At 42.4% G+C, this 16,626-nt stretch overlaps 1 pseudogene; it reads right to left on the bottom strand.

Annotated features, from left to right (window-relative positions):
* Positions 1-199: 199 nt before the first annotated feature.
* LOC126066667 (dynein light chain roadblock-type 1-like) lies at positions 200-1,770 on the bottom strand (annotated as a pseudogene).
* Between the last annotated feature and the right edge of the window lie 14,856 nt (positions 1,771-16,626).

Here is a 16,626-nt window from a genome sequence, read left to right as displayed (position 1 = left end):
TGAAGTAACCAGAGAGAGGATCCTCCTGGAGGGAGAAGACCCTTGGCTGAGAACTCAGGAGTGGTTGGTGCAGCAGAAGGAGTCCTTTGCTGGGATGGGTGAAGCGGCCAGCCCACCCTTGGTCACTAGAGTGGTATATGTGGGTTCTTAGATGATTTCCACTTGTGGCTGGTGGGCGTGGATAACACTATTCTTCTTGGAGAGCATTAAATTAAGGAATAACACAGGGAGCCAAGAGAGTGGCTTATTCAGTTGGATTCTGAATCACAATCAGGAAATAGTCTTTATCTGGTGCAACCATAATTTCATTTTTCTTGAAGTGAATTCAGGGAAGGTGAGGTCATTCTGAGGGTCAATTTTGTCCTCCAAGATGAAGTTGTGCATGAGATTGGTGTACTGTGTGGTGGTGGAGTTGGCAGTGATGCTCTTGACAGAAATGCCTTCTGGGTTCACCATAATGATCCCCTGCATTCACTTCTGGCTCTGAAGTCCCTTCAGGGTTTCTTCCACCTTGACATCTCGGACTAATCAGGTAACTCCATGTAGCTAGCCACCAGACACATTTTTTAAAGACACAGAAAGGTATTAATGTACATTCTAGACTGAGAAGTCAACATGGACCTTCACTGGGATCAAGAGCATAGACGGTGAAGTGGTAGTTTAGGGGAGGCAGGGAATGAATTAGATTTGAGTCACATTGAAATGAGGCATTGGTGTGATTCAGTGGCAGAATTCTTGCCTTCCACGTGGAGAACCTGGGTTCAGTTCCCAGCCAATGCAACTCATCCCCAGCCACCACCCAACTGTCTTTGGAGCCCTGTCTGTTGCTGTGACGCCAAACAGGTTTCAGTGGAGCTTCTAGACTAAAATAGAGTAGGAAAAAAGGCCTGGTGATCTACTTCCAAAAATCAGCCAATGAAAACCCAATGGATCACAAAGGTTCAATACTCAACTTATCATGGGGATGGCGCAGGACAGCGCAGCAATTCGTTCTACTGTGCCTGGGGTCACCATGAGTTGGGGCTGCCACAATGGCAGCTAACAACAACAACAACACTGAAAAATGCCAAAGAAAATATCCAGAGAAAATATGGGACAAGACGGGGCTGGAGAGAGAGACATCAGCATAAGAGATTTGGTAATAAAAACAACCACTTATTAACATTCAATATATATGAGCTAGACCTCTTCTAAGCATTTTATTCACGTGATTTCTTTTAATCTTCACAATATAGTACAGATATTCCTGCCTCAATTTTACTTAAAAGGGAACTGACACCTCAAAAAGTAGCTTACCAAGTCCATCCAGCTGGTCAAGAAATGAGTAGGATTCAAACCCAGATAGTCCAGAGTCTGGGTGCTGGAGCTATGGATACAAATGAGGTTGTCCAGGAATGGAAGAGAACATGTTTTCCATCTTTGTCTCTAAAACGCAGCGAACCTCAATTCATGAGAATACTTTGGCTTTATATTAATATCTTTGTTCAAAATTATTTTATTGCCCATAGTTTTTTTAAAAACATAACTTCGGATCCTTTTGGCAATAAATAACTTGAAACACTGACTTAGCAAGCCAAATCATATTCAAGATGTCCCAGGATAGGCAGCTGCCTTGTGTTGATTAGTTTGGTGACTCGGTGTCATGGAGAACCCTGGGTATCTCCATTCTGCATCTTCAGCATGTCAGGCCATTAAGCGAACTCACCTCATGGACAAAAGAGATCTGCTAGAGTTACCTTCACATTCACACTGAGACACGACAACACCCATTGGGAAAGTCAGGCCATCTCTTCTTGCATGCCCTTTTGTTGTTGTTGTTGTTAGGTGCCATTGACTCAGTTCTGATTCGTAGTGACCATAGGTACAACAGAATGAAACAGTGTCCAGTACTGTGCAATTCTCACAATCATTGCTATGTTTGAGCCCATTGTTGTAGCCACCGTGTTAATCCATCTCGATGACGGCCTTCCTCTTTTTTGCTGGTCCTCTACCAAGTATGATGTCCTTCTCCAGGGACTGGTCCCTCCTGATAATATGTCTAAAGTATGTGAGACAAAGCCTCAGCATCCTTGCTTCTAAGGAGCATTTTGGTTGTACTTCTTCCAAGACAGAGTTGTTCGTTTTTCTGACAGTCCATGGTGTATTCAATATTCTTCCCAAAACCATAATTCGAAGGCATCAATTCTTCTTCAGTCTTACTTACTCATTGTCTAGCTTTCACATGCATATGAGGTGATTGACAACACCGTGGCTTGTGTCAGGCGCACCTTAGTTCTCGAAGTGGCATTTTTTAACACTTTAAAGATCTTTCGCAGCGCATTTGCCCAATGCAATTGCGCAATGTTGCAATGGACATTGATTGTGGATTCAAGTAAAATGAAACCCTTTACAACTTCAATATTTTCTTCATTTATCATGATGTTGCTTATTGGTCCAGTTATGAGGATTTTTTAAGTTTTCTTATTTTATGAAATCTTACTACTATTAGTTAAAGACAAGCACACAGACAAGTAGTCTACAATACAGAAATCTTATTTTTTAAGACGGTTAAGAAGCCACTAAGACACTTCCAGGTACTGTCTTCAGCGATGCTTCTTGTTTTTACTCTGGGACTCCAGTAAAAGTTCAGCTCCCACGATACCACAGGGACTCCAGTAAAAGTTCAGCTCCTACGATACCAAACGCAGCAAATCCTCTTTTGAGTCCTTTTAACACCAACAAAGGAAACGTTGTTTGCAAAGTCACCCATGTGCCTCCAGTCTTCACTGCGGCCCATGGGTACTTTAGCCCTTGTGCAGCCAGCTTCTCCTGGACAGTTTCTAATGGTGTTCCTTCTACCTTCCATTGTTTGTGAAGGGAACTTATCAGGAAAGTGTCCATTAACAGAGGAACAGACGAACAAAATATGCTATATACATATAATGGAGTATTACTCGTACGGTGAAATGAAATCCCGATAGATGCTACAACATGAATGAGCCTTGAAAACATACTAAGTTCTACTTTATGATGGTCATGTCCAAGTCCATGGTCATGTGTATAGGAAAAGATACCTGATGGCTATCTGACCTCTCAGGCTGTGTGTCCTTTTTTATTTGTGAAAAAAACCTTTCCCAAAGCTACCTCCCAGAGCAATTTCACAGGCCCATTCCTAATCAATCATTAGCAGAGGGAGAACGGGGTTGCCTCATTGACATAGTGAAATGTAAGACCATGTGGAAGGCAGGGAAAGGAGAAAGCAGTGGGTGGGGCTGGAGTCGGGTAGGGTAGGAAGTAGGGAGATGAAAGGGGCTGCTGACAAAGACATTAGAAAGGCATTGGCCATCAACAGTGTCTGCTACATTTTCATCTACATCACACATTTTCAACAAGGGCCATATGGTCCCGAAGAGGGGAAAATTGGTTGGGGAGTGTCATGGATTGAATTGTGTCCCCCCAAAATATCTATCAACTTGGCTAGGTCATGATTCCCAGTATTGTATGAGTGTCTATCATTTTATCATCTGATGTGATTTCCCTAAGTGTTGTAAATCCTATCACTATGATGTAATAAGATGGATTAGCAGCAGTGTCTTGAGCCAGTCTCTTTTGAGATATAAAAGAGAGAAGCGAGCAGAGAGACAAGGGGACCTCATACCACCAAGAAAGAAGCACTAGGAGCAGAGTGCATCCTTTGGACCCGGGGTTCCTGTGCGGAGAAGTAGCAAGTCCAGGGGAAGATTGACGAGAATAACCTTCCTCTAGAGCTTCCAGAAAGGGAAAGCCTTCCCTTGGAGCCTATGCCCTGAATTTGGACTTGTAGCCTACTAGATTGTGAGAGAATAAATCTCTCTTTGTTAAAGCCATCCACTTGTGGTATTCCTGTTACAGCACCACTAGATGACCAAGACAGGGGAGCAGACTTTACTCTTTTTATGTGTAAAATAAGAATATACTTACAATATTTAGTATACAGGATATCTATGGCATTAAAGTTTTATGGAAAGGGATGTGTTAAGAAAAAAAATGTCTAAAAAGATTCCTTAAAAAAGATAACCTTTTGCCATCAAGTCAATCCCGACTCATGGAGACCCGTGTGTTACAGAGAACTGCTCTACAGAGTTTTCTTGGCTGTAATCTTTATGGTAGCAGATTGCCAACTCTTTCTTCTGCAGTCCTGCTGAGGGGTTCGAACCACCAACCTTTAGGTTAGTAGTTGAGCACACACCATTCACCATTTGCATCACCCAGGGACCTTTTAAAAAAGACTCCTTGGGGTTGAGGTGATAATGAAAAAAAAAAAAAATCTGAGAAACACTAACCTACATTAACGAGTTTTTTTTTTTTATCCAGAAGTGGAGGCTTCTAGAGAAAAAGAGCTGTGCCGAAATCCTGTGCAGTACTTGAGCAGCATTTTCTTTGAGGCATCTGATGGCACTACGGTGCTTACTGTGACAAAACACTGTTCCTCTCTATCCCCTAGTGTCTTCTACCCTCCTCTGCTAAAGGTGTGTAAATAAAACAGCAGCCAGCATTCCCTGAGTGTGTTACTTATGGCAGTCACTCTGCTGAGCACTTGACATGTATTAGCTTATTCAATTTTCACAACCAGTGAAGTAGGCACTATTATTACCCCCATTTGACAGATGAGGAGGCTAAGGAAGGTTAAATAATCTTCCTAAGAAAGTAGTTGAAAGAGAATTAGGGGGAAAAAAAGATTTCGTATTGAAAAATGTTAACTGTTGCCAGCCCTGGCTCTGCCTGCATGGTGGTACGGGACTGTAAAAATGACCGTGAAAGCTCAAACCATGCAAAAACTATCTTAAGAATCAATGGAAAAATGATTATTGCTTCGTGACTTTTAAAAATTTTTTGTCAAAACATTAGAAACTCTCTTACCATCAATTATGAATATATAGAGAAATGAAAAAAAAGATTAAAACTAATGTTTATTTAGCACACTGCAATTTAAAACATTAAAGCATTGGAAATAAAAGTGTTTTATTTATTTGTAAAAAAACTTATCAGTTAAGTGTTCATTAACAGAGGAACAGACAAACGAAATATGCTATATGTCACCTGTAAAGTGAAATGAAATCCTGACAGATGCTACAACATGAATGAACTGTGGAAACATTATACGAAATGAAATAAGTCAGTCACAAAAGGATGTATGTGGTAGGATTCCACTTACGTGAAATCTCTAGAAAAGGCAAATGCATAGAGACCGAAGTTTGTTTGTGGTTACTAGGCACAGGAGGAGGGAAGCCAGGGAGTCATTGTTTAGGAAACAGTGAGTTTCTGCTCCTGGTGGTGGAAAATTTGGCAACAATTATTGGTAATGTTTGTACAGCTGTTGTTGCTGTTGTTGTTAGGTGCTTTCTAGTTGGTTCCGACTCATAGCCACCCTAGGTACAATAGAACAAAATACTGCCTGGTCCGACGCCATCCTCACGATCGTTGTTATGCTCAAGCCCATTTTTGCAACCACTGTGTCATTCCATCTCATTACACAATGTCATGTGGGTCTTCCTCTTTTTTGCTGACCCTCTGCTTTACGAAGCATGATGTTCTTCTCCAGGAACAGATCCCTCCTGATAACACATCCAAAGTATGTGAGACAAAGTCTCACCATCCTGGCTTCTAAGGAGCATGCCGGCTGTACTTCTTCCAAGACAGATCTGTTTGTTCATGGTACATTCAATATTCTTCCCCAACACCATAATTCAAAGGGAAGAATTCTTCTTTGGTCCTCCCTACTCATTGCCCAGCTTTTGCATGCATATGAGGTGACTGGAAACGCCATGGCTTGGATCAGACGCACCTCAGTCTTCAGGGTGACGTCTTCGCTTTTTAATACTTTAAAGAGGTCCTCTGTAGCAGATTTACCCAATGCAATGCGTCATCTAATTTCTTGAGTGCTTTTCCCGTGGATGTTGATTGTGGATCCAAGTGAAATGAAATCCTTGACAACGTCAATCTTTTGTCCATTTATCATGATTTTCCTTATTGGTCCGGTTATGAGGATTTTTGTTTTCTTTATGTTGAGGTGTAATCCATACTGAAGGCTGTAGCCTTTGATCTTCATCAGTAAGTGGTTCAAGTCCTTTTCACTTTCAGCAAGCAAGGTTGTGTCATCTGCATAACGCAGGTTGTTAATGAGTCTTCCTCCAATTCTGATGCCGTATTCTTCTTCATAGAGTCCAGCTTCACGGATTATTTGCTCAGCACACAGATTGAATAAGTGTGGTGAAAGGATACAACCCTGACGCACAGCGTGATTAATTTAATTGGTATCACTAAATTTTACATGGGAAAAACATTGAACTGGCAAATGTTGTGTTACATAAATTTTTACAACGAAAAAAAACTTATGAAGAGTAGTTTGAATAGTGTTTGCCTTCTTTTTGACGTATAATGTACGATAGGGAGTGGACATTTTTCTGTATGTTGGCAGTTGTTATACTCCTTTCTAAGTTTGGATCAATTTCCAACATTTTATCCTTTGAGCTTTAAGGACATTTCCCGGTGCCACTATCTCTGGTACATTTCATCCTTAGAGTCACAACCACTTTGCTCATTTATGTCAAGGAGTTCACCTAAACTAAGTTCCTCTGCCTGCACAGGTACACGGTGTCTTCACAACGGTGGTAGCATCAACATTCCCAGAGTGAGCTATTTCCTCTAAACTTCCATTATGTTCAGCTCAAAAGGCACTTTCCATGTTATCACTTTCCATTTCTTTGGTACACTTTCATTTTTGTTGGCCAATTCCTTCCTTCAGTTATACGTTTTTGTAAAATGTCATGTGGGTTTGTCACTGGGAGATCAGCCAAAACACAACACAAGCTTTTCTGAACACCAGTTGGGCAGTAACCAATAACCACTTCTTTGAAAGAAGTGACATGATTGATCATTGATGACGATGGGCATCTGTTATTTATGCAGCAATTTGTGGACTGAAGAGCTAGCAGCAGAGTTGGTACTTTACGCAATTATGCACAGTTAATATACTGTGACAACTGAAATTTGAATTGTGTTGCCGGAGGGACCAAGGTCATTTAACTAAACCATAGTAACTGAAATCGATGCATATCAGAACCCTGCAAGAAGAGGACTTCCTGTGTATACAAAGTAGACAAATTAGTACAGTAAACCCCAGGTATCCATCACCTGCCTTCAACCATCATCAGCTCATGGCCAGTCTTACTTCTGTAACACTCCATCCACATCTCTGTATAATTCTGAAGGGAATTCCAGGTGTCTCAACATTTCACACATAAGTATCTCTATTTCTCTAGTTTGGAATGGGATTCGAACTCAGCTCTGTCAAATTGCAACACATTCTAGAGCACCCTGGGGAAGGTAGTATTTGCTCCTTTAATTCTGACAACAATCCAGGGAAGTATCGTTGTCTTCATTTTTTCTCAGATGAGGAAACTGAGGCACAGAGGAGGAAAGTGACCTGTCCAAGATCACACAGCAAGTGAGTGGCCGAGTCAGGTTTTAAATCCAGATCTCCTGATGCTATGTCCCATTCTCTTTCTTCTACACCACAGCTGCATGGAAAGGGACTTCTTAGCTTGCCACCGTGACCACCTCTCTCCTGTACCCAAACTCCTGCACCAGTTAGGCCCTCCCCCCATTTCATTATGGCCAAAAACTTTGTTGTTGTTGTCGTTAGGTGCTGTCAAGTTGGTTCTGACTCATAGAGAACTTATGTACAATAGCACCAAACGTTGTCTGGTCCTGCGTCGTCCTCACAATCACTGGTATGTTTGAGCCCATTGTTGCAGCCACTGTGTCAGTCTGTCTCATTGAGGGTCTTCCTCTTTTTTGCTGACCCTCTACTTTACCAAGCATGATGTCCTTCTTCAGAGACTGCTCCCTCCTGATGATGTGTCCAAAGCAAGAGAGATGAAGTCTCGCCATCCTCGCTTCTAAGGAGCGTGCTGGCTGTGCTCCCACCAAGGCTGATTTGTCCATTCTTCTGGTAGTCCACGGCATATTCAACACGCTTCACCAACACCACAGTTCAAATCTGTCAATTCTTCTATTTTCCTTTCTCGTTATCCAGCTTTTGCATGCATATGAGGTGATTGAAAATACCACGGCTTAGGAACCATATAGCGCTCCCTGAGTGGAACAAATGGTTAAGCACTTGACTATTAGCCAAAAGGTGGGCATTTGGAACCCATCCAGAGGTGCCTCAGAAGGCAGGCCTGGCAATCTTCTTCCAAAAGGTCACAGCCTTTAAAACCCTTTGGAGGAGTTCTAACCGGCACACATGAGGTCACCATGAGTTGGAATGGACTCAACGGCAACTAACAGCAACAGCGGGAACCATATTTACTTCTTTCTCTCCATTCTGCTAGACTTATTGGAATATGCTTTCAGTGGGAAATAAAATGAGAACTCAGCATAAATCCTTGCATAGGTGTTGATTTCTCCCAATCCTGGAGTAAATGATTTCTACTGGCACTGAATCTATTGCCAGGGCTGCTACTACTGCACACTCAGAGGGCCTAGAAGAGCCCTGGTCCATCAACAATCCTCCCTCACCTCCACCCCCACCCCCAAGATGTTTGTTCTCTTTGCCCTTGACTCAAAAACAGCCCCTGGTACAGGTTACTGGGCTGAATCTGATATGCCCGCACTGGGCCTTATCTAGATGGTTTAAAGTACTCTCTGCCTCCTGCCCAAGTATCTCAGCCGTTGGTTTTGGCCTCCCTGTGCCGGGGATCTGGCACAGGAAGTAACATTGCCTGGAGCTCTCTGATGCTGTGAAAACAGAAGAGGAGAGGAGGAGGAAAGAAGGGAAGAAGCCCTGCCTGTCACCCTACTGATGCCTCTCTGAACCCTGCCACTAAGTCTAATGGGACTTGCTGTGCGCCCACCTATAATTCCTCAAGCACAGAGAGGCTAGGACCCATGATGGCTTCTCAGTGACATCTTTCCTTTCTCTTTTACCATAGCTTTCTGATTTCCCCACAAACTTATCTTCTGTTTCGGAACAAAGGCACAATTCTCTCTTGCCCCTAAAGGAACCCTTTCAGCCCTCTTTGACTGTAGTTTCCCAATAGTCTCAGAAGTGACTGCGGTGCAGCTGGGGCAAGGATATTTGGGCAAGGAGCAGGGAGGCACCAAGAACAGGGGAATTAGGGCTGCCAAAAGGGAAGGAAACGGGTGACTCAGTTTAACATCCATTTAGATACCAGGTACTATGGCCTTACATGTGGTATCACATTGACGTGACAATTACTATTTTGTCTGCTCAAATCCACTCGGCTCCACCCCCATCCTTATTTTTGGGAACAGCATTTACATACCCTTTTTTTCAGGGCAATTTCCTCTCCCTGCTTTGGTTCCCATCCCCTCTCTCCAGTTTGATGGTACTGCCAATCACAAGCCCCTTGTCCCCTCACCACAGAGATGGCCATGCAACCCAGATCTGCCCATCAGAGCCTTCCCTGGACTTATATACGATACTAAGAAAGAGAAGTCCTCCTTCCTTCTGGGGTTGCTAAGCAGAAAGTAAAAGAAAACTGAAACCTCTTGTTAGAGGAAGCTCACATGTTGTAGGAGAAAAATGAGAGCAACTCACAGAAAGAAGACAAATTTACATTTCTGTAGAGCAGTTTCTGGCATGATTTCACAGTTTGAGTCAGGCTTTTTATGGTTAATATTTGGTTTCGTGGACAAGGGTAAAAAACGGTGTGGGTGGGGTGGGCGGCATCTGACCTCTTCTAATTTCACAAGGTGGAAGGAGAATCAAGATCGGCAGCCCGAGGCTGATTCCTATGAAGCCAAGGTCAGACATGCCTCTACCCTCCAACCTTTTTGCCATTTTTGACACCTTAGTTATCTAGTGCTGCCATAACAGAAATACCACAAGTGGATGGCTTTAAGAAAGAGTTTATTTTCTCACAGTAAATTAGGCTAAAAGTCCAAGCTCAAGGCCAGCTCCAAATTCAGTGTCAGCTCCAGGGGAAGGATTTCTCTCTCAGTGGGCCTTCTCATCAATCTTCCCCCCGACTAGGAGCCTCTCCTCGCAGGGACCCTGAGTCCAAAAGATGCGTTCTGCTCCTGGCACTGCTTTCTTGGTGGTATGAGGTCCCCCTGTCTCTCTGCTTGCTTCTTTCTTTTATATGTCAAGCGATTGCCTCGAGACACAATCCAGTCTTGTAGACTGAGTCCTGCCTCACTAACACAACTGCCGCCCGTCCTCCCTCATTAACATCATAGAGGCAGGATTTACAACATATAGGAAAATCACACAATACCCGGAATCATGGCCCAGCCAAACTGATACACACATTTTTTTGGAGACCTGATTCAATCCATGGCACCAACCATCCCTCCCACAGCACTCTCTACTTCTCTGCTGAGTTTGAGAAGTAGTTGCAATGCCCACATGAAACTCACAGACAATACTCACCGTTATGGGTTTATTAGGTTACAGGTTATGATTTTAACAGGTTACAATTAAGGTTCAGGAACACTCAGGATACAGCTCTTAGATCAGGACAGCCCCTTTCCAGCATGCCCAAAGGCAGTTCTTTCTCTGACCTTCAGCCCATTGGCCTGGCCTCTACCGTGATGGGGTAAATGTTACAAAGTTCTTTAGCTCTGCCGATAAGTGCCCCAGGCACCCCGTTCTGCCAGCAAGTCTCAGCCCGAAGGCGCTCAGCTCTAGCTCTGAAAGAACAAATGAAAACGAACTCCTTGCCATCAAGTCGATTCCAACTCATAGCGACCCTATAGGACAGAGTAAAACTGCCCCATAGAGTTTCCAAGGAATGCCTGGTGGATTTGAACTGCCAGCAGACCTAGCTCTTAACGACTACACCACCAAGGTTTCTTCAGCTCTAGCTCCATGGGTCAGCAAACCTAGCTTCATCAAGTGCCCAGAGACACCCTACTTTGCCAACAAGCCTCCTGCCTGGAGGCACTCAGCTTTCTGCTCTGTGGGCTGCGAAGCCCACCACGCCATCTCCTGCCAGTGTCTCCTGCCATTTCTCTGTCACTGGTTCTCACCATCTTCAGTATTACAGCTCCCCACCCCCTTTCTTGGTTCCGGGAGCTTATCAGCACAGGGTTCCCAGATCCAAAGGGCAGGCTTTGCTCTTGGCTCTTCTTCCTTGGTGATGATGAGATCCTCTCTTCCCATCTCTGGCTTGGCTCATTTTAAGCCTAGTGGGATGGAAAAACTGATCGATACCCTTGGTAGGTCACAATTACCTTATTTATACAGTTCCACCCAATCACTTGGGTGGGAATTACAAGACCACGGCAAGAAAGGCCACACAAAAGTGATCCATCACACCACAACAAGAAAAACCTTAAAATCAAATTAAGATGTCTGTTAATTTTCCTATTCAACAGCAAGAAAGATACAGTGCTGTAACAGAGATACAAATAAAATTTGGCAAGGCGCACAGAGGAGGAAGAGACGACAATGGTACCTCAAGTCAGCCCAGGCCATTTTGGGGGGATTACTAAACACTCAATTCCCAAAGAAACCCCCAAGTGACCAGTCTCCCAGAGTCGCTTGGGGCTTTCATGGGCACTTGCCTTTTAGTGATGTGCAACCAGCAGCCATCACAACCCTAAACAGACACTTTAAGCTGCCAGCTATGGCCACTTTTTGCAGAGCTTGGTGTTGTTTGAGGCTCTGCCACTGGTATTTGCAGTTGCTCTGAAACCTTTGCTCCAGGAGCACCCCGCCCGGCCCCCACCCCTGGTCACTGCCCTGCCACCTGATCAGTCGGCCTCTGTTAGTTCCCGCTACAACTACAGAGACCGCAGCTGAGTGGGGGTTGGAAAAAGTAAGTGTGGGCACTTATTGCCAGGCATCTCCCGAGGGAAATGAGTCTCCACGTGCCGTTTGGAGGCTGTTTGCGAAGCGCGCCATGTATTCAATTATTTCCTCCCAGAGTCTAAAGCAGTGGCTTTCAATCACTTTGTTTGTTTCCCTTCTGGAGCTACTTCAAGCAGAAGAAGATAACCCAGAATCAGTCTACCTCACCCTTTCTCACCAGGTACCGGTGGGGAAACGACAACGGTATTATCCAGGGGTCGATGTAAAGTATATTTGGGGGGATTATGTTTACCCGTGCGTTAGCAAGCAAGGCATAAGTGATTCACATTTAAACTGCAATGCATAATTGGCTTTAGGCATAATTACTGGAAAATTAGAGGCCAAATATACTGTTGAAGCAAATAGGCATTACTACCCACTTTAAGATTAACCACACGAATCCAATTAACTTAATAATGATGGGACGATATTGACAGTAAATTGTAATTAAAAGCAAGAATAGTAGCCATTTTCTTCTTAGACATAACCAAACACTTCGTGGAATTGGCTTTCTGGGTTCGAAGGATTAGGATCATAGACTCGTGGACCATCTCGGTCAATTGGCTTAATATAGTTCATAAAGTTATGTTCTACACCTTAGTTTCGCCAGGAGTGTCTGGGGTCTTAAAAGCTTCCAAGTGGCCACCTGAGATACAACTGTTGGTTTGTACTTGTCTGGAACAAAAAGAGAAAGAAAGAAACCAAAGCCTCAAGGAAGAAACTAGTCCACAGGACGAATAGTCTGCATAAACCACAGCCTCATCTACACTGACACCGGGAGAACTAGACGGTGCCTGGCTATCATTACCGACCTTTCTAATCAGTGTCGCAATAGACAGACTCTGATAGAAAGGGAGAAAAACGTGGAATAGAACCTCGACAGGTTGGGTTAGAACCTCCAACTCCTTAGGAAAAAAAACAAAACCAAGAACAAAACAGACTTAACTGGACTGGTTGAGACTGGAAGATTCCCTGAGATTATTGTCCTGATATACTCTTCAGTTTTTTTCTTTTTTTGTGCTTTAGGTGAAAGTTTACAGCTCAAGTTACTTTCTCATACAAAAATTTATACACCTATTATTATGTGACCCTAGTTGCTATAGTTGCTATCCCTATAATGTGACAGCACACTCCCCTTTCCACCCCGGATTTCCCATGTCCATTCAACCAGCTCCTATTCCTTTCTGCCTTCTCAGCTCGCCTCCAGACAGGAGCTGTCCGTTTAGTCTCGTATACCTACTTGAACTATGAAGCATACACTTCACGAGTATTATTTTATGTTTTATAGTCCAGTCTAATCTTTTTCTGAAGAGAGTTGGCTTTGGGGATGGTTTTAGTTCTGGGTTAAGAGAGAGTCTGGGGCCATGTCTTCTGGGGTTCCTCTAGTCTCAGTCAGACCATTACGTCTGGTCTTTTTACATGGATTTGAGTTCTACACCAAACTTTTCTCCTGCTCTGTCAAGGGCTCTCTGTTGTGTTCCCTATCAGGGCAGTCATTGGTGGTAGCCAGGCACCATCTAGTTCTTCTGGTCTCAGGCTGATAGAATCTCTGGTTTATGTGGCACTTTTTCTTTCTTGGCCTAGTATTTTCCTTGCGTCTTTGGAGTTCATTCTCCTTTGCTCCAGATGGGTTGGGACCAATCGATGCATCTTAGATGGCTGCTCACAAGCTTTTAAGACCCCAGACACCACTGACCAAAACAGGATGCAGAACATTTTCCTAATAAACTTTGTTATACCTATTGACCTAGGTGTTCCTGGAAACCATGGTGCCCAGACCCCTGCTCCTGCTACTCTGTCCTTCAAAGTGTTTGGTTGTGTTCAGGAAACTTCTTAGATTTTGGTTTAGTCCAGTTTTGCTTACTTCCTCTGTATTGTGTGTTGTCCTTCCCTTCACCTAAGATAATTCTTGTCTACTATCTAGTTAGTGAATTCCCCTATCCCTCCCTCCCTACCATTGTAACCATCAAACAATGTTTTCTTCTGGGAGTAACCCTTTTCTTGAGTTCTTATGATAATGGTCTCATATAATATTTGTCCTTTTGCAACTCACTAATATCATTCAGCATATTTGTCCTTTTGCAACTCACTAATATCACTCAGCATAATGCCTTACAGATTCATCCATGTTGTGAGGTGTTTCTCAGATTCATCATTGTTCTTTATTGTTGCGTAGTATTTCTTTCTGTGAATATTCCATAATTTGTTTATCCATTTGTCCATTGATGGGCACCTAGGTTGCTTCCATCTTTTTGCTATTGTGAACAGTGCTGCAACGAACATGGGTGTGCATATATCTGTTCGTGTAAAGGCTCTTATTTTTCTAGGATATGTTCCAAGAAGTGGGATTGCAGAATCCTATGGTATTTCTATTTCTAGCTTTTTAAGGAAGCAACAAATCTATTTCCAAAGTGGTTATACCATTTTACATTTCCACCAGCAGTGTATAAGTGTTCCATTCTCTCCACAGCCTCTCCAACAATTATTGTTTTGTGTTTTCTGGATTAATTCTGGCCTTGTTGGGGTGAGATGATATCTCACTGCAGCTTTGATTTGCATTTCTCTAACGGCTAATGATCATGAGCCTTTCCTCGTGTATTTGTTAGCTACCTGAATGTCTTCTTTGGTGAAGTACCTGTCCATATGTTTTGCCCTTTTTTTAACTGGGTTATTTGTCTTTTTGTTGTTGAAGCTTTGCAGTATCTTGTAGATTTTAGAGATTAGCCCCTGATGCGATATGTCTTAGCCAAATTTTTTTTTTCCTGGCTTGTAGGTTGTTTCTTTACTCTGTTGGTAAAGTCTTTTGATGAGCATAAGTGTTTGATTTTTAGGAGCTCCCAGTTATCTAGTTTGTCTTCTGGTGTTTGTGCACTGTTAGTTATATTTTGTTTATGCCAGGTATTAGGGCTCCTAGCATTGTCCCAATTTTTTCTGCCATGATATTTATTGTTTTAGATTTTATATTTAGGTCTTTGATCCATTTTGAGTTAGTCTGTGTACATGCTGTGAGGTATGGGTCTTGTTTCATTTTTTTGCAGATGGATATCCAGTTACGCCAGAATCATTTGTTAAAGAGACTGTCTTTTCCCCATTTAATGGACTTTGGGACTTTGTCAAATATCAGCTGCTTATAGGTGGATGAATTTATGTCTGGATTCTCAATTCTGTTCCATTGGTCTATGTGTCTGTTGTTGTACCAGTACCAGGCTGTTTTGACTACTGTGGCTGTATAATAGGTTCTAAAGTCAGATAGTGTGAGGCATCCTACTTTGTTCTTCTTTTTCAGTAATGCTTTACTTATCCAGGACCTCTTTCCCTTTCATATGAAGTTGGTGATTTGTTTCTCCATCTCATTAAAAAATGTCATTGGAATTGGATCAGGATTGCATTGTATCTAGATTGCTTTGGGTAGAATTGACACTTTCACAATGTTGAATCTTCCTAAGCAAGTTATGTTTTTCCAGTTATGTAGGTCTCTTGGTTTCCTGCAGTTGTGTCTTGTAGTTTTCTTTGTATAGGTCTTTTTTCATCCCTGGTTAGATTTTCTCCTAAGTATTTTATCTTCTTGGGGGTATTGTAAATGGTAGTGAATTGGTGATTTCCTCTTTGACGTTCTCTTTGTTGGTGTACAGGAATCCAACTGATTTTTGTGTGTTTATCTTGCATTTTTTTTTTTATCTTGTATCCTGATACTTTGCCAAAACCTTCTGTTAGTTCCAGTAGTTTTCTTGTGGATTCTTTGGGGTTTTCTGTGTATAAGATCCTATCATCCGCAAATAAGGATACTTTTAATTCTTCCTTACCAATTTGGATGCCCATTATTTCTTTTTCTTCCATTATTGCTCTGGCTAGGACCTCCAGCACCATGTTGAATAAGAGTGGTGATAAAGGGCATCCTTGTCTCGTTCCTGTTCTCAACAGGAATGCTTTCAGCTCTCTCCATTTAGGATGATGTTGGCTATTGGCTTTGTATAAATGCCCTTTATTATGTTGAGGAATTTTCCTTCTATTCCTGTTTTGCTGAGAGTTCTTATCATGCATGGGTGTTAGACTTTGTCAAATGTCTTTTCTGCATCAATTGATACGATCAGTGGCTCTTATCTTCTGTTTTATTTATGTGGTGGATTACGTTAATTGTTTTTCTAATGTTGAACCTGGTATGAATCCCACTTGATCATGGTGAACAATTTTTTTGATATGTTGCTGAATTCTATTTGCTAGAATTTTGCTGAGGGTTTTCGTGTCTAAGTTCATGAGGGATATTGGTCTATAATTTTCTTTTTTTGTGGTGTCTTTACCTGGTTTTGGTATGACGGTTATGCTGGCTTCATAGAATGAGTTTGGGAGTATTCCATCCTTTCCTATGCTCTGAAGTACCTTTAGTAGTACTGCTTTTAACTCTTCTCTGAAAGTCTGGTAGAATTCTCCAGTGAAGCTGTCAGGGCCAGGGCTTTTTGTGGGGGTAGGGGGAGTTTTTTAATTACCTCTTCAATCTCTTCTTTTGTTACAGGTTTATTTAGTTGTTCTACCTCTGTGTTAGTTTAGGTGGGTAATGTGTTTCTAGATGTTTGTCCATTTCCTCTAGGTTTTCAAATTTGTTGGAGTACAATTTTTCATAGTATTCTGTTATGATTCTTTTAATTTCAGTTGGGTTTGTTGTGATATCACCCATCTCATTTCTTATTTGAGTTATTTGCTTCCTCTTCTGTTTTCCTGTTGCCAGTTTGGTCAATGGTTTATCGATTTTGTTGATCTTTTCAAAGAACCAGCTTTTGGTCTCATTAACT

This window comes from Elephas maximus, chromosome 24, assembly GCF_024166365.1.
Source record: "Elephas maximus indicus isolate mEleMax1 chromosome 24, mEleMax1 primary haplotype, whole genome shotgun sequence".
Taxonomy (NCBI): domain Eukaryota; kingdom Metazoa; phylum Chordata; class Mammalia; order Proboscidea; family Elephantidae; genus Elephas; species Elephas maximus.
This window is presented reverse-complemented; position numbering and strand designations above follow the sequence as displayed.